The sequence below is a fragment of the Propithecus coquereli genome, unplaced genomic scaffold, assembly GCF_000956105.1.
Source record: "Propithecus coquereli isolate 6110/MARCELLA unplaced genomic scaffold, Pcoq_1.0 Scaffold16, whole genome shotgun sequence".
Lineage (NCBI taxonomy): Eukaryota > Metazoa > Chordata > Mammalia > Primates > Indriidae > Propithecus > Propithecus coquereli.
The window spans coordinates 5287352-5310413 of record NW_012140524.1 but is presented as its reverse complement, the minus strand read 5'-3'; the positions used below and the strand labels follow the sequence as shown (position 1 = coordinate 5310413).

Here is a 23062-nt window from a genome sequence, read left to right as displayed (position 1 = left end):
AAACGATATTTGGGAGACAGACTGTCCAGGAGTTGATGACAATATTGGAAGAGAGCAAGACAGTGAAGAATGAAGATGACTTCAAGGCTTCTCACTTAAGTGAATATATGGATGGTGGCATCATTAATTGAGTTAGAAGGACAAGAGAAGCTGTGGGTTTTTTTTTTTTTTTTTTTGAGACAGAGTCTCACTGTGTTGCCCCGGCTAGAGTGCCGTGGCGTCAGCCTAGCTCACAGCAACCTCAAACTCCCGAGCTCAAGAGATCCTCCTGCCTCAGCCTCCCGAGTAGCTGGGACCACAGGCATGTGCCACCATGCCCGGCTAATTTTTTCTATATATTTTTAGTTGTCCAATTAATTTCTTTCTAATTTTAGTAGAGACGGGGTCTCGCTCTTGCTCACACTGGTCTCGAACTCCTGAGCTCAAACAATCCACCCGTCTCAGCCTCCCAGAGTGCTGGGATTACAGGTGTGAGCCACCGCGCCCGGCCGAAGCTGTGGGTTTTTGAGAGAAGAGAATTTATGCATGTTGAGTTTACGAAGCTCTTATCCAGTGGATATGCCCAGTAAGCAGCTAGAAAAATGGAATTAGGAGACTGAAGAAGCAGATTTGGGAGTCAATGTTGTAGTGTTGGGTGAAGCCCAATAAGTAGAAGCCAAGTAAGTAGAGAAAATTATCAGGGAGAAGGAACAAAATAGGAACTTCATGAATTTGAAGACCCTGAATTGATGTAAACCACTTAGTAGGTAGGAGTTTTTATTTAATGCTGTTAAGTGTTCACAGCACCCTATCATGACCTTTGTGGGCCCAGTTGGCTCTGATTTCTATGCACCCCCCACCTCTTGCCACATTTCTTCAGCACTCTCTGTTCCAGTATACACCTCCTTTGAGCACCTGTGGCTCTCTGCCTCCCAGTCCACAAGGAGGGCAGCCAGAAGTGTCAGGGAGTTAATGTCGCTGGAAGCAGCCCTCAGGCATGAAGGATGAGCATTGGAGGATGAACATCCCAGATTCCTCATTCCTCATATGGAATGGCTTGGAGGCATATGCTACCCTGTCTCCCAGAATTACCCAGCAGGACTGACCCTCAGCTGCTCACAGCACTCAACTGCTCCATTATGCACTGTTGGCTTTCTGCACTACCCTCTCCTCTTCCCATCCCCCAGAGGTACTTCTTGGGATCACCTCCCAAACAAACTACTTGCTCCCAAATCCTTGTCTCGGGATCTGCTTCTGGGAGAATCTGAACTGAGACTGCCTTCCTGTTCTTCCCAGTCTTCTGAGAGGGAACCATTGTAGATGCACACACTGCTTATAACATGTCTCATCTGCTGCCATATTTTCTGTCTTATCCTATGCCATCTTCTCTCAGTGTTACCCGTCTATAATCTCTCCAAACAGACATGATATAATAAATGAGCCCCCTTGATGCAGCAGACACCAAGGGATAATAGACACCTGGATAAAAAGTCCCTCATCTATTCTAGGAAACAGGTGTAATGATAATCACATTTTGTATTTACTAAAATCTTTCCTCCTAAGGAGTTCAAAGTGTTCTGTATGTATCCCCTGTGGGTAAGAGCAGGACTGGCTTCTAGCACAGCTGTCAATTACGTGAAGTGTAAATTATGTGAAATTGGGCTTTAGAAACCATCCTGTTTCCCCTTCAAGCGGCCTTCTCCCTGTTCTTTTGCACCCTGGCTCCAGGGTTCCTCCCTGCCGCCCATCTCTGTTGTCATCCCCGCTGCACTCCTTCCCGTAGTAACTTGTTCTCAACTATTTTTCAACCAATCTCAGCTTATGGGATGATTATTAATATTATTAATATGGCGTTATTTCCCCCAGGAATATTGGCATTTTAATAGGACATATTTACAAACAGGAAATCGAAAAAACCCAAAATTGAATAGCAAGATCATAAGTAATAAGAACTTATTATAATAAGAACTTAAATATTGTATTAGGCCTGTTGGTAATCTATATGATTCCAAATTGACTGAAAAACCCGAATTTATGGCACTGTAGCCATTTCTGTTTCAGAGACAAGTTTAAAAACAACAATGGAGGCCAGGTGCGGTGGCTCACGCCTGTAATTCTAGCTCTCTGGGAGGCCGAGGCAGGTGGATTGTTTGAGCTCAGGAGTTCGAGACCGGCCTGAGCAAGAGCGAGACTCCGCCTCTACTAAAATTAGAAAGAAATTAATCGGACAACTAAAAATATATAGAAAAAATTAGCTGGGCATGGTGGCGCATGCCTGTAGTCTCAGGTACTTGGGAGGCTGGGGCAGGAGGATCGCTTGAGCCCAGGAGTTTGAGGTTGCTGTGAGCTAGGCTGACGCCACGGCACTCACTCTAGCCAGGGCAACGGAGTGAGACTCTGTCTCAAAAAAACAACAACAACAACAACAACAGTGGAACTAAAACCTTTTAACACAGAATGTCATGTAAAAAGTTCTATGCATTTGCTTACCCAAAGTGAGTTAAACTCGTGTGTTTTAGATTAAGTTTTACTGAGTATTTACTGTGTAGACAGCACTCTGGGAGAAACTGGGAGGAGAATGCAAAAGAATGGACAGGTTTCCTGTCTTCATGGGGCTTACTTGTGACAGCTTCTATTTAGATCTGGGCTGGGGAGGGATGCCTTTAGCTTTCAGAATGGACTCCAAAAGCAGCTTGCAAGAGAGAGGTGGGGATTTCAGATCTGACTGGAATCCAGAAAGTCTGCCTGAGTTAAAGAAAATACTGCACTTCCCATGAGGAGGGTTTTAAAAAGGCATCTCCTTTTCCTTAAACTCAGAACTCAGGGTGAAAGAGTGTAGCATACGAAGAGGGCAAAAAAGCCTCTTCCTTCTACAACCTCTTTTCAAAAACAATGGTAGTGAGAGGATATAAAATTCTCCCCAAATATGTCTCCCTTAAAAAATATACTCCGCCAAAGAAAGATGTTGATTGAAAAATAGCACAAATATATTGTTTGCTTCTCCCCTTCCCAAATATGAAACATCAACTTCAGGAAAAAAAAATATTATGCCAGCAACTTAGCAACACAAACAACCAACTTCAAACCAACAGGGAATTTCCCTGTCTAGGGAAGGGGAGTGTGTGTCTTTGCTGGGTACAGCTAAGACTTCCTGTTAGAGACAACTGTGAAATGCTGCTTCTGAAGACTGTGGAACAAACGCTTTGTTAGTCCAATGCCCCCTAATGGACTCAGCAGGAGGTTTATTTTCAAAATGTTTGAAGGCTAGAGAAGCAGCCACCCTGTGTTGGGGCTTTCTTCTCCCCCAAGCCTTCCCTGACCAAACTGATTCGAACTCTGTGAAAAAAAATATATATATAATTTTTCTTCCAGAGACCATAACAACTATTTCCATAAAGAGGTCCAGATGTTTAATTTTTCCAAAAGAAATTTTAACAAAAACAAAGTAAAAGTAACTGAGGATCATTTTTCCATTGACTTCTTCACCCCAATGGGACTGGTTACGCCAGTCGAAACCACAGATTCACTTCCCCCTGAGCACTCATCCTCCCATGTCTTCTTGTCTCTGCCTCGACACAGGTGCCTTCCCATAATGCTGCTGGCCAGGCGCTCGCTGCATTGAACTTCAAGAAGCTGTTTTTCAAAGGCCAGCTGTGGACAGCTGTAGGTTGTCACACTTTCTCCCCAGCACTCTGGGCCTAATAATAAGCACAGCATGGTTTCATCAGCTTGAGCTACATTTTCCTAAGTCAGTTAGGAAATCCCCACATCCAGGGGCCCGAAAAAAAACAAAAGCAGCCTCAGAAAGAACAGGTTTTCGAACAAGCATTGACCCACCCATATCTCCTGTAAGCGAGAGAATTCACTAGTCGTTTAAAATAGCATCAAGCCAGTCATAAAGTCATGCTCTGGAGTTTTTATTTCTCTCTAAACATGTTATGAAGCCTGAGCTTAGAAGGAGTTTCTCTTCCTGAAGATTTTAAACTTTCTTATGATTTTTATTAAGATTAATTTCTGTGGAAATAGTGAAGGTTTCAGGCCTCTCTGTGAGCAGTAGGATACCTGGACACCTACCTGGGCCTTCCTGCCATCCAGCACCATAAAAATAAGAGATGCCTGTGGGTGTCCCATAGCTTGTTTGGTTAATGCAATGGCTCATAACTAAAATGCCAGTTTAACCACCAGTTTGTTTTGCTGGTGTTTGGTTTATACATAAACATGAGTGGGAAGGGACCAACATTTTTTTTTTTAAGTACAAATTTTATTTTTATTACTGCTGCTTTGTTTTTTGTTTCAAAGGGATGGCATGGACTCAGGGTACAACAGCTGTACTCAGCCCAGCTGGAAGGCCCCGGATTTTGAACTTCTATTTCTTAAAAAGGCGTTGTGTGTTGAACATTCGAGTGTTGTTAACCATCTCTATTTTATTTTCCCTACAGCTCCTCGTAGAGCGGAATCCAAGACCACCTCCAGCTCAGACAGAGGGAAAGGGCTGGGGTTGAGGAACTGGCAGAGGCAATTTAGACCAGGACATCTCATGAGGAGTTGAGTGTCTCCCTTTATCCCTTCTTACGTGCCCTGTTATTCAGGGCCATGCTGAGGTTTTGTCTTTGTTCCTTCCGTTCTCTCTCTAGCTCAGGGATTACGTAGCCCAACTTTTTACTATGTTGTGTCCATCGTCATGAGTAGAACAACATGGAGCTATAACACATACACAGCAAGCACTCAAGAAATACTGACTGACTTACATACAGGATCACAAAATGATTAGAATAATCCATGGGTCTTTCTAAGAAAAAACGCAGTCTTTGCTACTTCCCAAGGCCAATTTGATCTTTTAAAAATGATCAGACATGCAGGCCTGCCCTTGAGTAAAATGTCATTCCCAAGGTGGGCTTGGAACAAAATAGGTCCCTTTGAGATGGGTTTGAGAGGCACTAAATTCTCTTCCTTGTTTTATGTTCACTTAAATTATTTTTATGTCAGCTATTTTATCAAATCAAAATCCTGAGTATTTTTGAGTGACAGTGGTCATTCAGTGACAAAACGGGGTTTATAAGGATATATTTAAATCCAAATGAAATAATTTAGTAAATCTTAGAAGACTAATTTTTCAAATGATCTTATCATTCTTCCTCGACAAGAGGGAACCCAGGTTCCTGTGGTCTAAAATGGGTTCCTGCTAAGAATTCTGGCCTGAGCCAAGGACATTTCCTTGACCATAGGTCACCATATGTGGAGTCAAGGGGGTTAATCCAAGATTAACATCTTCGGAAGTAGACAAAGCAGAGGAAGACTTTCCTAGCTTTGTCTATTTGGAGGGGCTCAGAAGTCAGGGGGAAAAATCTGTGTACACGTGAATGAGATGAAAATTGCGGAGATTTAGCTAGAGTGAAAGTCCAAAACAGTGAATAAGTGACAAAGTTGAGAAATAGCCCGAATGGTGAGAAGGTAATGGAAGCAACAGTTTATGGGGTGGTAGTGGTTTTGGGTGTGGTCCGGGAGAGAACCATTAAATGCTCCGACGTGGTGCAAACGCCTCTTAAGTTTGTTTCTAGGAAAAACGTATTAAAAAAATCCATTAAATAAGAATAATGGGAAGATGAAAACAATGAGCAGAATCAAAAGAACAAAGGAAATGAGAGAGAATACGGTTAGAAGGTGGCTCATCCCACTGGAATAAAAACATCTCACAGTATGTAAGTGATCTGGTAGGAGTACAATAAAACTTCTGGAATAAGTGATTTCTATTCTCCTTCCAGTGTGGACAGACTGTAAAGTATAATCCTGGGTTATTTTGAGGGAGTAGCAGTGTTAGAAGCCTGAAGGTAAGCCATTCAATAATTGCTGTGGAGATGAAAGACTTCATTTTTTATTTTATTTTAAATTTATTTATTTTCAGTTTATATTTTATTTCCTTTTATTTGAGTTTTTGGGTAGACTCATTTATTTATTTATTTGACATGCAAAAGGTACACAATTTGATGCGTTTGGAGATAAGTATGCACCATAACGCCGTTCCCACAACCTATGCCATAAACATATCCATCACCTCCAAAAGTTTCTTCCTGCTCTCTTTATTATTATTGGGAATACTAACACTTAACATGAGATTTATCCTCTTAGCAAATTTTTAAGTATGCAATATAGAATTGTTAACTATAGCTACAATGCTTTATAGTAGATCTCTAGGACTTATTTATCTTGTGCAACTGAAACTTTCTACCCTTTGACCAATGCCTCCCCATTTCTCCCTACCCCCTGCCTTTGGCAACTACCATTCCACTCTCTGCTTCTATGACTTTAACTATTTTTGATGTATCATTCATTTTTTTTTTTTTTTTTGAGACAGGGTCTTGCTCTGTCACCTGGGCTAGAGTGCAGTGGTGTCATCATAGCTCATTGCAACCTCAAATTCCTGGGCTCAACCGATCCTCCTGCCTCAGCCTCCCCACAGGCATGTACTACCATACCTGCCTAATTTTTCTATTTTTTTTGTAGAGACACAGTCTCACTGTTATTCAGGCTGCTCTTGAACACCTGACCTTAAGCAATCCTCCTGTCTCAGCCTCCCAGTAAGCCATTCAATAATTGACATGGGGAAGAAAGACATGAGCCCCTGAACCTGGCCTCATTTGGTTTTTATAGAGCTTTTTCTCTAAGTTACTAAGTGGGAACTCTACTCAAGATAGTGGACAGATCAGGTGGAGACTAAATACCACTTAATCTACTTTACAATGACAGAAGATGCCTTCAAGGCAGGACCAAGAAAGTTGTTGCTTCATGATTGCATTTATTACAAGCTTTTATATTTGTAGCACTTTTTTTCTTTGATATAAACAGCTTATCGGTCACTGAGGTGCTCCGATTCTCGTGGCTGTGGAGGGATTTAACCACCACCATGTCTAGTAAAAGGCAAAGACCAAGACCACCAAGAAGCGCCCTCAGCACGCAACATCCAATGTATTTGCCATGTTTGACCAGTCACAGAGTCAGGAGTTCAAAGAGGCTTTCAACATGATTGATCAAAACAGAGATGGTTTCATTGACAAGAAAGATTTGCATGATATGCTTGCCTTACTAGGGAAAACTCCAACTGATGAGTGTCTTGATGCCATGATGAATAAGGCTCTAGGCCCCATCAATTTCACTACGTTCCTCACCATGTTTGGTGAGAAGTTAAATGGCACAGATCCAGAAGATGTCATCGGAAATGCTTTTGCTTGCTTTTGTGAAGCAGCAACTGGCACCAGTCAGGACGATTACCTGAGAGAGCTGCTGACAACGGTGGGAGATTGGTTTACAGACGAGGAAGTGGAGAAGCTGTACAGAGAAGCCCCTATTGACAAAAAGGGGAATTTCAATTACGTTGAGTTCACGCACATTCTTAAACATAGAGCAAAAGACAAAGATGACTGGAAAGAACTTCAGATTCCAGCCAACCGTTCCTTGTTGCTGCGTTGGGTATTTCCGAGATTTTCTCTTAGAGCCTGTTGCAAGCCTTTAGCTTTACATCTTTTGCTTTTGTTGTATTTGTTCTCAGCCATTTTGGGCATATGTATCTTTATAATCAGACTGGAAATGGGACTTTTTTATCATTTTCTGAATAGAAAATATGGTAATTTAACTTACCAGCTCCTCCCCCCCAATAACTGCAGTGTACAGAGTCAATATATTTTTTCAGAGAAAGTTATTCACTCAATTTTTTGTGAGCCATAATTAAACTTTACAATAAAAATTTTAAAAAGCTTATGAATTTCAAATTATTTTGTTCACCAGTACACTTAATATGAATCCAGTTCTGTGCCTTAAAAATGCACATTTAATTTATTCCTATATTATTTCATATTAATTTAAATTGAAATGAAGATCTATTTTCTCCTGATTAGAAAATAAATATTCTTATTAAAAGAACTGCAAATGATATAAAGGTATATAAATAAAAAGTCTTCACTAATCACTAGGCGATAACAGTTGTTAACAGTTTGGGTCAAGAAATTATCATGGAGCACCTACTATGTATCATACTCTGGGACAAGATCTGTGATAAAACATCAAACAGGACATAGCTGCTACCTTTTAGTTTGTTTGCATATTATCTATAGCTGCTTTGCACAACTAGAGTAGAGTTGAATAGTTGTGACAAAGACTCTTTGGCCCACAAAGCCTCAAATATTTACTATCTGGCCCTTTAAAGGAAGAGTTTGAGGCCAGGTGTGGTGGTTCACGCCTATAATCCTAGCACTCTGGAAGACTGAAGCAAGAGGATCACTTGAGGTCAGGAGTTTGAGACCAGCCTGAGCAAGACCAAGATCCTGTCTCTACTAAAAATGGTAAAATTAACTGGGCGTGGCGGTGTGCGCTTGTAGTCTCAGCTACTCGGGAGGCTGAGGTAGGAGGATTGTTTGAGTCCAGGACTTCGAGGTTGCTGTGAGCTATGATGATGCCACTACACTCTAGCCCAGGGAGACAAAAGCAAGACTCTGTCTGAAAAAAAAAAAAAGAAAGAAAGAATTTGACAACCCTTGGAATATCCAAAAGTAGTGGAAATGGGAAGAGAATATAGAAATGATATAGAAATGACAAATATTCAGCACATATAATCAACAGAAGTTGATGACTGGTTGGATTGGCTTGCACTGCTGGGCAGATGTGCAATACTGCCATTTTCTGTGGTTGGTATTGTAGAGTTGGAATGGTGTGTATGTGTTTCTGTGTGTGTATGCACATGTTTGTGCGTGTGTGGCAGTTCCATCTTGTAGGAGGAAAGTTAGAATTCGCAGTGTACTTTTGCTGAAAAAATAGCTTTGGTGAGTCTTGGCGTGTGACTATTGTTATGTGCCCAAACACATGGAAGTCGTTTTTAATATTTCTTCACAGCTTCAGAAAGTTCTAAGTGTTTATTTTCCATGTTTATTAAAAAGCGTGCATACAGGGGAGGAGGTTGTGATTCACTGTGTCTATGCTCCGTCTGGATATCTGATCTGTGTAACACATTTCCTATTTAATCCCAGAGGACTTGTTTGGGGAACAGGACATTTACATGAAACCGAGGCTCTGTTCCTCTATCTCCTTCTCTGAAACCATCCGGGAGATGGTTTCCTGAACTGGGAAGGATCTCACTTTCCAACTTGGTGATTTATGATTCTGCTAGTTGCATCTGTTTATTTTGCTTGCAGCCAATTCATGTTGGTTTTAAAGAAATATAAGTGCAGCAAGAGAGGAAACATTGGAATGGCAGAGGAAGGAAGACTTTGGGATATGGTAAGGGTGAGAAGAATTTAGGAAAACATAAGCTCATCTGGATCGGGGGGAAAAAAAGGCTGTTCAAAATACAAAGACCAGAAAGATAAAGAAGTAAGAGAGAGGGAAATGGAGGAACAAGTTGTGCAAAACCTTGTTGAACCGGGCCTGAATCCAGTCCAAATTGACCCCTGATCTCATCCAAGTACTGTCCGGCCCCTTTACAGTTTGTAAGATTTGATGGAACCGCAGGCCACAGTGGTGTGGCCAGAGGCCATTGGCCTTGGGGAAGCGTCTTGCCAGTGGGGTGATGTGGGAAGACAGAGTGCCAAGCTGGCCAGACGCTGGTCTCTAATGCTATGTAACGCAGGCTAAGTGACGGACGGATATCCACTTAACTGCTGATTCCTTCTCTCTACACCCTGTTATCATCCTCAGGCTGCTTTGTAAAAGGCAAATTTTGCCAGAAAATGTATTTTAGGTCACTTGATTTTTTTGGTTCATGATCATTAAACAACTCCCTTTCACCCTCCACTGATGTCAAGGTATAAGCTTGAGATGGTGCCATTCCAGAGCTGTCCATGTAGTCGTTTCCTGGAGATTTCAGATGACATTTGGGAAAACTGCCAAGAAGAAGCATTAACTCTGAAGACAGGAGGCAATTTCCATACAGGGAACCCTCTGAAGCCAAAGTGACTCTTGTGGATTGTGTGTGCGTGTGTGTGTGTGTGTGTGTGTGTGTGTCACATTGCAGAGGGATTGGGCTCGAACGGCTCATCTGCACAATCACTTGTCTCTGCTTGTGCGTGAGCTGGTGTTGCACTTGTTCCAATCAGTTTGGCATCTGTATTTTTGCTTGTGGGAGCTCAATAAATCCTCAGCCACTGGGGTGAGAGATTGAAGAGTTCCAAGAAGTGCAGGAAACAATTGGTAGCTAAGAGGCTAAAAATGAGAAATAAATCCCTTCTTATGAACTCTCACTCTTTTAGAAGTAAGACTCTTTCTTTCCTAAAAACAAAACAGAAAGCCACACCCCTCCTTTTTGGCTATTTATTACTTACTTATGACCTTTTAAACATTCAAACTTAGTCTAACCTATGTAAATGCAATCAAAATCAGAGACGACTCTGGAAATCAAAGCCAGGCTATTCACATGTAGTCTTCAGGTAATTTCAAATAATTGCGAGATGATTCAATGCTGTTTTGGGAAAAACAGAAATAAAAAAATGCCCTGAGAGCCTGAATGGATGGTGGGCTCTCCTGAGAGCTGCAGCCTGTTTTCCATATAGAGCATAAACAACCCCCATTTCAGTGAGTGGAGTGGAGGCCCTTCTTCAAGGAAGGCAAATGATTGAGATGGTTTTTCTAATTCATGAAGTTCTTGAGCCACAGGTTGAAGATCCTTCATTTGTCACCACATTGAGCTCAGCCACCTTGCATCCTTTCTTTCACCCTTCCCTCTGCCCCACTGTTTCCTTTGCTTTCTTCTTCCCACAAATGTTCATCGAGTATCTATTATATGTCCAACATGAGTAGGAGCAGAGAATACAGCTATGAATCAGGCAGACGTGGCTTTACGGAACTCACTATCAACACTGCTGGGATTTTTTTCATGTGTTCTTATTCCTTAAAAATGTGCTATACATAAGGTCGTCTAATTAGAGTACAATCCTTTGAGGACCAGTATTCTTTTTTGTACAGAATGCATCCAAAATGCATTCTGTTACGAAAACAATAACTATCATCATAATGCTGATTATTCAAGTTTAAGCTCTATGGAAAGTTCATTATGAGTATGAATTGCTGTCACGTCAAGTAAAATAAGAAATTTTTTTTTTAGTGATATATTCTAATACGCCTTCCTTTTAACGGACATACTTTGAGTAGTTTCCAAAATCCTTCGAGGACTGTCCAAGGAGTTTTGTTCATGTTTATCTTTAAGGGGTTCCAACAGCAAAGGTCGTTGCACCCAGGGGGAGCTTTCCAAGAAAAGTCCTCCACCTTGGAGAGAGGAAAGCATAATTTTTGGGCGACACCCTGTCTATTTTAAATCACTAGAGAGGGGAAAAATATTTGTCTCCAAGACTGTAATTTTCCAGATGATGCCATATTGTTGCACAGTTGCCATACCATGAGGAAGAGCATTCTTGTGGTTTCTGTACTGGAAATCCTGTAGGAAAGCTATTTCTGGCATCTCTTCATAACGAAGCCCAGTGAGGATGGGGAGCAGACAGGCCAAACAGATACAGTCTGTGGTCTCTCAGTGTTTTAGCAAAGTTCCTTCAATACAGCATTTTTCATAGGACTTCTCAGCCAGTGTATGAGGTGTTGAGTGGGATGGATGATGAGGAGTAGAGGGTGGAAATGTTAGTCCAGATCAAATCCCAAAGCAGTAGTCTGGTCAGACATACAGACTTTCATGTGATTATTCTCTCATAAAAATAATTTTGAATCTCCAATTTTGTCTATTTTGATAGAAATATCTCTTTTCAAAATTAAATTTTGATAGCTAGGGACTACAACTAAGTATGCATTCTAATAAAAATAAGAGTGACTGGATGAATACACTGATATTTAATAGTAGTTTTTCAGATGGAGTTTGGTTCCTGTGAAAACCTACTTTCTGAATCTGAATTGAATGCATGTTTAAAGAAGTAATGATCTGGTAAAAAAAATTATACAGAACTCTTTTTTGAAATGGAAAATTATAATATAATGGCTTTTAAAACTCTAGCAACATTTGCCCAGGTAATGTTTTTCTCTTTAACTTAGAAACTTACCTGACTAGGCTACCTTTGAATAGCAAATTCCAGAAATACGTCCAAATTGTATGCAGCTTTTTCCTCTGGGGTGAAGACATTAATAATGAAGGTACAATACTTTTGAAGGGCTGTTTAATGTCTAAGTGTAGAAATTATTTTGTGGACAACACTATTTTAGGAGACCTGGGTGTTTCCTAAACAGGAGACCTGGCCTGGGTGTTTCTGGCATGAGTGTAGAACTGATCTAACCCAATAGCTGAATTACAAAAGAAGTAAGCCTCATTCATAGCAGTCTGTATGCCTTTTTGCTAAGTGTTCTTCAAATACAATTTCTGTCCTCTCTCTCTCATTCTCTCTCTCTCTCCTTCTTTCTCTCCTCTTTCTCTGGCAATTCAATAGCAGAAAAATAGGAACAACCCAAGCTCAGGCCCCAAACTTGCTCTTTTTCTGCCTCCCTGCTTGGGGTGCTGTGGGCGGATTGAGGAGATAATAAGGTTGGCCCCAGAGGGGAGGGTGTGAGGAGACCATATGGTTTGCCTGGCAGCTGTTGGGAGCAGTGTTGACAGGCTTGGGAGCCAGCCGAGGCTGAGTGTCCACTGCCAGCAGGAGGACCACAGTGACTGATGCAGAGCCCCGTATAGCAGGAATGAAGCAGGAGCCTTGAGAGGCCCAAGGCTCTGGAAGGTCTGGGTTTAATACCTAGTTAAACTCTCCAAGCAAATAACCTTGAAATGAAAAAAATCCCTCTCTTTGTACTAGGGAGGGTGGTCTCCATCTTTTAAGCAATTCTTTGCAAATGAGAAAACTGTTAATTGTTTATATTAGTATAATTAATGTAACTAAGAAATTTTAAATGTTAGACTAGGAAGAGATTCCTTGTTGAATCATAACTTTTACTAGACTGATGGAAGAGAGAAGATGTGTATAGCTTGATCCTGGTTGTCATTTGAAAAACCTTTCCTGGACTTTTAAGAGAAAGAGAGAGAGAGAGATGGAAAATATTTCTAGAAATTTCTATAACTACAGAGGAAAGATGGTAAATTACAAAGTAAAGGTGTTAAGAAAGTTGGGAAAATGGAGCTTGGGGCTGTACTTTTCAGTTTTCATGAGTTAGTTAAGAAAAAGCAACAAGTGTTTTTGAGAAATGATTAGTGGTAGCATATAGACGGGAAGAGGGATCTTCTAGTACAGTCCTACCTGAGGCTCTTAGGTAGGCTACTGGTCTTCTATGTTATGATTGGATGATAGCGGCATCTGCTAGCACCTGTTTCCTTCAGGAAGAAAGTGGTTCTTAGGATGTCCCAAAGCAGAAATACGTTAGAAGCTGCTCTTCAGTGATGCCATGGCCTGGCTCCAGCACTTCAGAGAGCCAGGGAGAAGAGGAAGATCTAAGGGGAATTTCAGTGGAATATTTTGGTCCCCTCAAGGGCCTCTCAGGTCACACACTATAGTCCATCCAACTGTGGGCCATCAGAAATAATTTGCTCCACCCTATTTTCTTTTCTTAATTTCAGTATGTCACTTTTTCTGCTTCTCTCCTGTTTTTTTTTTAATAAACATGGAAGACAGATTCTCACTCACAGAAGCCTGAGAGAAAGGCAGCAGGGAAAGAGGCAGAGGTGACTGTGTTTAGCATCCTGATCGGATTTCTTCAAGTTTCCATCTGATTTCCTTTTGGGTTGTCCTGTTTTCTTTAGTATCCTGACAATATAATTATGTGCATGGCTGGTCAGAAAGAAATGACAGACTTAGACAAAAACATAATTCCAATTAAAGTCACAGAATGAAAAATAAGCAACTATCACAATTATAAGTCATCTGTTAGCCAGCTGGGCAAATATATTGTGCCATCTCCGCTGGTTGGCCATCCAAAGAGTTTTCAAGGATTAACAAGGACAGTTAGTGAGAAGATCTGTGGTCACATAGGAATTTGCTACATATCTTGTGGGCTTTTCTGGAACTAGATTTGTTTTAGCGGAAAATGTGAGACTGGATTAATGCCACTTGTGGATCTTGATACCTTGATCTCAGCTACATCTACAGGCCTGAATTTAAACCTATGTTGGATTGGACGGTGCTTCTGATGACAGCTTCACCAAAATATTATGAAATAATGGAAGAAAAAGTGCAACTTAACGATGGAGAATTGGCCTGTGAATTTCTGGTTTGCCCCTCAAAATGACAAAGCTAAGTATAATAGTTAATGATTTTGTAGGTTTGGGGAATAAAATTGTGAATGCATTTTTACTCATTGCAATTGTCAGGCTTGATGCAAAGATTTAAAAAGTTATGATCAGAAAAACGATGAAAACTGTATGTATCACAGATAATCTTTGATTCCTAGAAGTATGGATATAGTTTTGGAGCACATGATCTTTTCTCGAAACTACTAAATAACCTTCCAGGAAAGAATCATCTCTTTCTGGGAAGGCCTTTGTGCTGCATAATGCGGGCTTTGATAAGGGTAGATCGAGCTCATTGAGATTTAATAATTTTTTCACATTTAACAAGTCAGGGCAAACAAAAAATGGCAAATTAGGCAAAGTTTTCTTTATGATGAATTATGAGAGTCAAAAAGCACTCCCTTTTTGTACCCATGCACTGATTTATTTTCTTACTAGGCGGCCGATATGTTTGTTTCCAAACAAAATGATTTGATTCATTTTATTAATTAAACTTAACCCCCCTCCCACATTTAAAAATTCAGCTTCTCCATGTGATCTTTCACAAACTGAAGAACATGCAAGGATTTAATCATAATGGACTGGTGTGTCGGGGGGAATAAAGCCCTTTTTCTGCTATGGTCAATTAAATACCTGTCAAACTCAGGCAACCCTTAATTTTCCTTGAGTGAAAGCAGTTGATGAACTTAAAACTAATCCTACCCTTAAGGCTATCTTTATGAAAGCCCTATAATTAGAAATAAAGGTTCATCCAAACTTAAAAGGTTTTTCTCTTTTTTCTTGGGAATGTTTTTACTTTGACAAAAGCTGTAAGATTTTGTACTTAGTGTTGTTGGGCAGAGCAACACCAGTTTTAAGTAGCACCTGAAGAATGGACGTGTGTGGAGTATAACTTAAAGAGATGGGAGGGGATGTACCTGCGGCTGTTGTCCATGACCTGGCTGCTCAAAGTGTGGTTCAGGGATCGGCAACATCGGCCTCTCCTGGTGGCTTGATAAAAAAGGCAGAATTTCAGGTCATCCTTGGACCCCCTGAAATCAGCAATTGCAGTTTGTTGAGAACCCGAGATACCTTGAATGCACATTAATGCTTACAGAACACTGTTTTATAAAACTGACTGGTTTGTTGTGGAAAAGGTGAATGTTAAAGGAAGTAATAAGTTGACTTTGCTCTTAGGGGAAGAAAAGTTTGCAAATTAAGGAGCAATCAGATTTATTTCTAGGATCATAAAATCCAGGCAATTAGTGTTGCCAAAAAAATTTCTTGAAGCTTGCTCCTACCTCCAGCAGATCCCATGAGAAATGGCTTTTCCTTAAATTCTGGAATATCTTTAATTTTTCCCAATATGGACAAGAAGTAAAATCTGTGGTCCACAGGGCAGATCTAGCTCTTGGTTATTTTTCTCACAGGAAATGTAATTTCCATGCAAGTGTGTTTGGCTGAAAGTAGTTGCTCAGTAAGTATTTTTTGAATGAATCAACAATTATATTTAGGTCACAGCAAGTTTCATAAAGTGAAATGCATCTAAGGCACTCCATCCTTGACTCCTTTCTTGTCCCTGAGCTGCCAAAACATCTGTGATTATCTCCATTATGGTGCCTATTGTTTTATGATAATTTATCTCTTTCTCTCTCTTTCCCACAATACTATGAGTTATCTGAGGGTATCTTTGTTCCCCAGAGTCTTGTACAGGGCTGGGAATGCTTGGTTACTCAATTGTGTGTTTTTTTTTAAATTGTGCTAGAATATACATAACAAATTTATTATCTTAACCATTTTCAAGTATACAGTTCAGTGGCATTAAGTACATTCACATTGTTCTGCAACCATTAGCACTATCCATCCACAGAACTCTTCATCTTGCAAAAATGAAACTCTATACCCATTAAACATTAACTCCCTGTTCCCTCTTCTAACTGCCCCTGGCAACCACTATTCTATCAATACTATCTGTCTCTATGATTTTGACTACTTTAGGTACTTCATATAAATAGAATCATACAGTATTTGTCTTTTGGGGACTGTTTTTTTTCCTTAATGTACAATGTTCGCAAGGTTCATTTATGTTGTAGCATGTGTCAGAATTTCCCTCCATTTTAAGGCTGAATAGTGTTCTATAATATGTATATGCCACATTTTATTTATCTGTACATCTGTCAATGACACTTGGGTTGCTTCCACTTTTTAGCAGTTATGAATAATGGCGTTATGAATATGGTATACAAGTATTCATTTGAGTCCCTGGTTTCAATTCTTCCTAGAGTGAAATTGCTGGATACGGTAATTCTATTTTTAATTCTTTGAGGAACTATCATACTGTTTTTCATGGAAGCTGTACTATTTTATATTTCCATCAGCAGTGCACAAGGGTCACAATTTTCCACATTCTTCCTAATACTTGTTATTTTCTGTGTGTATGTGTGTGTGTGTGTTTGTAATCCTAATGAGTATGAGGTGATGTCTCATAGTGGTTTTGATTTGCCTTTCTTTAATGGTTAGTGATATTGAACATCTTTTAATGTACTTATTGATCATTTGTATATCTTCTTTGCAGAAATGTCTACTCAGGTCCTTTACCCATTTTTACACCATTTGTAAGAGTTCTTTATATATTCTAGATATTAACTCCTTATCTGATATATGATTTGAAAATACTTTCTCTCATTCTGTAGGTTGACTTTTCATTCTCTTGATGGTGTCCTTTGATGCATAGAAGTTTTAAATTTTGATATCGTCCAATTTATTTCTCTTTTGTTGTCTGTGCATTTGGTGTCATACCCAAGAAATTGTTGGAAAATCCAATGTCATGAAGTTTTTCCCCTGTGTTTTTTCCTAAGAGTCTTGTAGTTTAGATCTTACATTTAAATCCTTAATCCATTTTTGTATATGGTGTAAGGTAAGGGTCCAGTTTCATTCTTTTGGGTATCCAGTTTCCCTAGCACGATTGGTTGGAAAGACTGCCCTTTCTCATTGAATGGTCTTTTCACCTTTGTTGAAAATCATTTGACTATGTATACATTGGTTTATTTCTGGGCTCTCTATTCTGTTCCATTGGTCTATATGTCTATCTTTATGCCAGTACCACACTGTTTTGATCAATGTAGCTTTGTAGTAAGTTTTGAAATGAGGAAGTGTAAGACCTTCAACTTTGCTCTTCTTTCTTTTTTTTTTTTTATTTTGGAGACTGGGTCTTGCCCTGTTGCCCAGGCTGCAGTGCAATGGCATCATCATAGCTCCCTGTAATCTCAAACTCCTGGGCTCAAGTGATCCTCCTGCCTCAGCCTCCCAAGTAGCTGGGACTACAAATGCACACTACCATGTCTGGCTAAATTTTAATTTTTTTGTAGAGATGGAGTCTCACTGTGTTGTCTAGGCTGGTCTTGAACTCCTGGGCTCAAGCAATCCTCCTGTCTCACCTCCCAAAGCGCTGGGATTATAGGCGTGAGCCACTGCACCCAGTTTTGTTCTTCTTTGTCAAGATTGTTTTGGGTATTTGAGGTCCATTTGAGATTTTACATGAATTTTAAGATGGATTTTCTATGTCTTTAAAAAACTTTGTTGGGATTTTGATAGGTCAACAGTGTTTTTCATATGCATAAATGAATGAACAAAAGACCAAATTTTAAAAGCTAGTTTATGCCTATAGTTATAGATAGCATGTTAACTACAAAAGTCTTTAACACCAATGTCCTAAATATGGGAGATTTCTCCATTCAAGAGAAATTGAATGAAATTTATTATACTTTTTTCACTATAAGTGAAATTTTGTTTGATTTTACTTATCTTCCTACTTCTATTTTTCAAAAGGATTTGACACAAGTTACAATTAAAAGAAAGATAAGAGAATAAAATTCAAGCAATTAAAAAAGTGTTAGAAGAGGAAACAGAAAGTGAAATGAGAAAAAGACACAGCCACCCTCCTTTGTGCATCAGCTTGGTTTTACGTTTCCTGGCAACTGAGTAAAGAGGGAAACATAACAAGGCAATTCAGCATCTCAGTACCTAATAAGAAGAAACGGTCTCTCTTCTTTATCAAGAGAGAAATTGTAGGCACCTGCCTTTCAACCCACCCCTACCTGTGCCTGCCCCAGTGGCTATTGAGCTCCTCAACTGCAGGCTTGGTCTTTTATCGATACTGGGAACCGGCCCCTATTCATACAGCAGAAAGGATTTCAGAATGGGAACAATTAAATAATCTCGAACCACATTATGACAGCTACCACTGTTTAAAAGCTAACTTTTTTCCAGTGCTTACCATGGCCCGCACACTGAACTCAACTCCAAATGATATCCCTACCAGGTGAGTACGGAATCATGTTCTTCGTGTTTCCAACCAAGAATGCCGGGCTCTGGTGCTGGGCATAGGGCTTGAATCCGAGCTTCCATTCACTTTGTGGTGCCCTCATTCAGTGCCTGGGTTGCTATGTCTGCCCAGTAGTGTAATTGGCTTTCTGCCTTGCCCACTCTTTCTGAGTTTATGTTGGCACTGTAGCTGCTCTTCCAAATCCAAATCTCTCCAAAGACCAGGCCTTGTCTTGCTTTTGCTTTTCCCCACCCTGGGCCATAATCCCAGCACTTCGTGGACCCTCTTCCCTTTGGGCTGGCATCCCCATGGATTCTGCTCCATGACTGTCATCACTTTGGGATATAATTTATTAGATGTATTTCTATTCTTGGCCTCTGGTGCTGACCATTTGCCTGAACGATGATGGATACTAGGTCTCTTTACAAAAATTCTGCTGCCAGAATTTGTCCTCTTAGGTGCTAGTCTTGCCCTGTCTATCTTGTCTTGCCTTGAGAAAGCTGCCATGGTTCATCAGTGAGTTACAAAAAAATGACAGACACATTCTTGACCCTTTTCTATAATAGGCATTGATAAAAACAAAGGGATAATGCTAAATTGATTTCTGGTGACATAATTTTTTTCTATTTTAAAGGGTTATTGGAAGGTTTAAATGAGCTAAGGAAGGCAGAAGGCTCAGCAGAGTGGCATGGCTTCATAAATGCTGCCCATGCTGATCATCAATGGTGCCATATAACCCATGGCCATAAAGGAATTACCTGGGACAGATAGCTCATATGCTCTTCACTCTCTCCTCCTCCCTATCTCACCGCTCTATCCCAACAGGTGTCTCCCCTCATGTCCCCATCATTCTCATTTACTGAAACCAGAAACCCAGATATCATCCTGGACTTCTCTCTCTAGGAAGATAATTGGCTTTCTCACATGGTGACACAATTTTGATTTTCTAGGAAGCAGACTCTGAGACAGTGTGGTGTTGAGCATGTTTATTGGGTGTGCCCTTAGGATGAGCATCTGTGGATGGAAAGGGAAGGGAGTAGGACTGGGCTGATGGAGAAGCTGAACTGTGATGCAAGCCTAATAGCCACAGCCAGCCCCCTTAGGGAGTTCTAGAGTTAAAAAGGCTTATCAAGAATGGTCAGAATTTTATCTTCCTGCCTCAATCAGTCATGGTAGTGGGCTGCTCCTGAAAGGGTGTGATGTTAGACCAGACTGTGGCCTATAGCTGAGGGAATCTCTGAAAACTGATAGCAGGAGGTTGTCTGCTGATAGTTCACCCAGCAGCTGGACAGCAAGACCTTCCTTGAAGGAAGAACTGGGCAGTGTATCTGGGTGTCTACTATGCTCTAGAAGGAACTGGCACCATTTTGTAGAGGTAAAACAAGGATTGGATTTGGCATAGAGATGGAGTTTAGATAAATTGACCAGAGAAATATCCTTTAATCAATCCCAGAATATAGATTATCTCAGAGGAGCTCTTGACTGGGGCTGAACCACAACAAAAAAATTAGAGATTGAAGTGGCTGTGGAATGTGAAAATGAAGACATTCTTCATGATAAATACAAAGAAGCTTCCTATGCTTAGATATCAGGCATGTATTAATAGTTAAAGGAGTTACAGTTAGCTATTATATAAAAATCAGGATTCTTTGTTATGAAAAAGTTTTATTTTTTAATTCATAAGTAAAAATTGTATAAGTTCATGGTGTACAACACAATGTTTTGATATATGTTTATGATATGGAATGGCTAAATCAAGCTATTTTAACATACGCATTACTTCACATACTTGTCATTTTTTTTATGATGAGAACACTTAAAATCTATTCTTTTAGCAATTTTCAAGTACACAACATATTGTTTTTAACTGTAGTCTCCATCACTATGATGTACAATAGATCTCTTGAACTTATTCCTCCTTGCCTAACTGAAATTTTGTATCCTTTGACTACTGTCTCCCCAATCGCCCCACCCCTATCCTCTGTTAACCAGCATTTTATTCTGTTTCTATGAGTTATACCTTTTTCCACTCCACATATAAGTGATCATGTGGTATTTGTCTTTCTGTGCCTGGCTTAGTTCACTTAACATAATATCCTCCAGGTTCATCCAATGTTGTTGGAAATGACAGGATTTCTTTCTTTTTTAAGGCTGAATAGTGTTTCATTGTGTTCATGTACCACATTTTTAGTATCCATTTATCCATGGTTGGAAACTTAGGTTAATTCCATATCTTGGCTAATGTGAATAATGCTTCAGTGAACACAGGAGTGCAGATATCTCTTTGACATACTGATTTTATATCCTTTGAATATATACCCTGTGGTGGGATTGCTGGATCATATGGTAGTTCTATTTTTAATTTTTTGAGGTTTCCCCTATTTTCCATACCAACTTACATTCTGTCAATAGTGTACAAGGGTTCCTATTTCTCCATATTCTTGCCAACACCTATTATCTTTTGTCTTTTCCATAATGGCTGTTCTAATAAGTGTGAGGTGATATGTTATTGTAGTTTTAATTTGTAATTTCCAGATGATTAGTGATATTGAACATTTTTCATATACCTCTTAGTCATTTGTATGTCTTCTTTTTAGAAATGTCTATTCAGGTCCCTGTCCATTTTTCATTGAGTTGATTTCTTACTATTGAGTCATGTGAGTTCCTTAATTGTTTTGACTATTAACCCCTTATCAGATGTATGATTTGCAAACATATTTTCCCACCCCACAGGTTTTCTCTTTACTCTGTTAATTGTTTCTTTTGCTGTGCAGAATCTTTTAGTTTGATGTAATCTCATTTGTCTATTTTTGCTTTTGTTACCTGGGTTTTTGGGGTCATTTCTAAAAAATCTTTGCCCAGACCAATGTTGTGGAGATTTCCCCCTGTGTTTTCTTCTAGTTCTTTTATAGTTTCAGGTCTTACATTTAAGTCTTTAATCCATTTTAAGTTGTTTTTTTGTATTATAGTATGATAAGACAGTCTAATTTCATTCTTCTGCAGGTAGATATCTAATTTTCTGGCACCATTTATTGAAGAGACTGTCCTTTCTCCATTGTGTGTTCTTGGCATCTTTGTTGAAAATCAAATGTGGGGATTTATTTCTGGGTTGTCTTTTCTGTTCCATCGACCTATTTGTGTATTTTAATGTTTGTACCATGCTCTTTTCATGACTATAGTTTATAGTAGGTTTTCACATCAGGTAGTATGATGCCTTCAGCTTTTTTTATTTCTCTCAAGCTTGTTCTGGCTATTTTGTTTTTTTGTGTGGTTTTGTATGAATTTTCAGGGTTTTTTTCTATTTCTGTGAAAAATGTCACTGAAATTTTGACAGAGATTGCATTGAATCTGTAGATTGCTTTGGGTAGTATGGACATTTTAACAATATTAATTCTTTCAATCCATGAACATGGGATATCTTTCCATTTATTTGTGTCTTCTTTAATTTCTTTAATCAATATTTCATAGTTTTCAGTATATAGATTTTTCATCTCCTTGGTTAAATTTATTCCTAAGTATTTAATTTTTCTGTATCTATTGTGCATGTGATTGTTTTCTTGATTTCTTTTTTTGGATCAGTTGTTAGTATATAGAAATGCTACTGATTTTTGTATGTCAATTTTCCATCCTGTAACTTTACTGAATTTGTTTATTAGTTCTAACAGTTTTTTTGGTAGATTCTTCCGGGATTTCTATAAATAAGATCATGTCATCTGTGAACAGAGACAATTTGACTCCTTTCCCAATTTGAATGCGTTTTATTTCTTTCTCTTGTTTAATTGCTATGGCTAGAACTTCCAGTACTATGTTGAATAGAAGTGATGAGAGTAATTATCCTTGTTTTGTTCCAGATCTTAGAGGTAAAACTTTCAACTTTTCACCATGGAGTATGATGTTAATTATGGGCTTGTTGTATATGACCTTTAATTGTATTGAGGTAAATTTCTTCTATATCTAATCTGTTAAGAGTTTTCATCATGAAATGATGTTGAATTTTGACAAATGTTTTTTTCTGCATCTATTGAGATAATTGTATGGTTTTTGTTCTTCATTATGTTAATGTGGTGTGTAACATTTATAGATTTTCCTATGTTGAACCACCATTGCATCCTAGGAATAAATCCCACTTTATCATAGTGAATGATTCTTTTAATGTGCTATTTAATTCAGTTTGCTAGTATTTTGCTGAGGATTTTTGTTCATCAGGGATATTTGCCTGTAATTTTCTTTTATTGTACTGGCTTTGGTATCAGAGTAACACTGGCCTCATAAAATGGGTTTGGAAGTTTTCCCTCCTCTTCAATTTTTTTTGGAAGTGTTTGAGAAGGATTGATACTAGTTCTTTAAATGTCTGGTAGAATTCAGCAGCTAAGCCTTCAAATCCTGGGTTTTTCTTTGATGGGAAAATCTTTATTGCTGAATCAATCTCCTTACTCATTATTGTTCTGTTCAGATTTTCTATTTCTTCATGATTCAGTCTTGGTAGGTTGTATGTATCTAGGAATTTATCCATTTCTTTTAGATTTTCCAATTTGTTGGTGTATAATTGTTCATAGTAGATTCTTATGATCTTTTGTATGTCTGTGGTATTG

At 39.2% G+C, this 23062-nt stretch overlaps 1 pseudogene; it reads left to right on the top strand.

Moving 5' to 3' along the window:
- The first annotated feature begins 6951 nt into the window (after nucleotides 1-6951).
- On the top strand, nucleotides 6952-9188 carry LOC105807538 (annotated as a pseudogene).
- Nucleotides 9189-23062: the final 13874 nt, after the last annotated feature.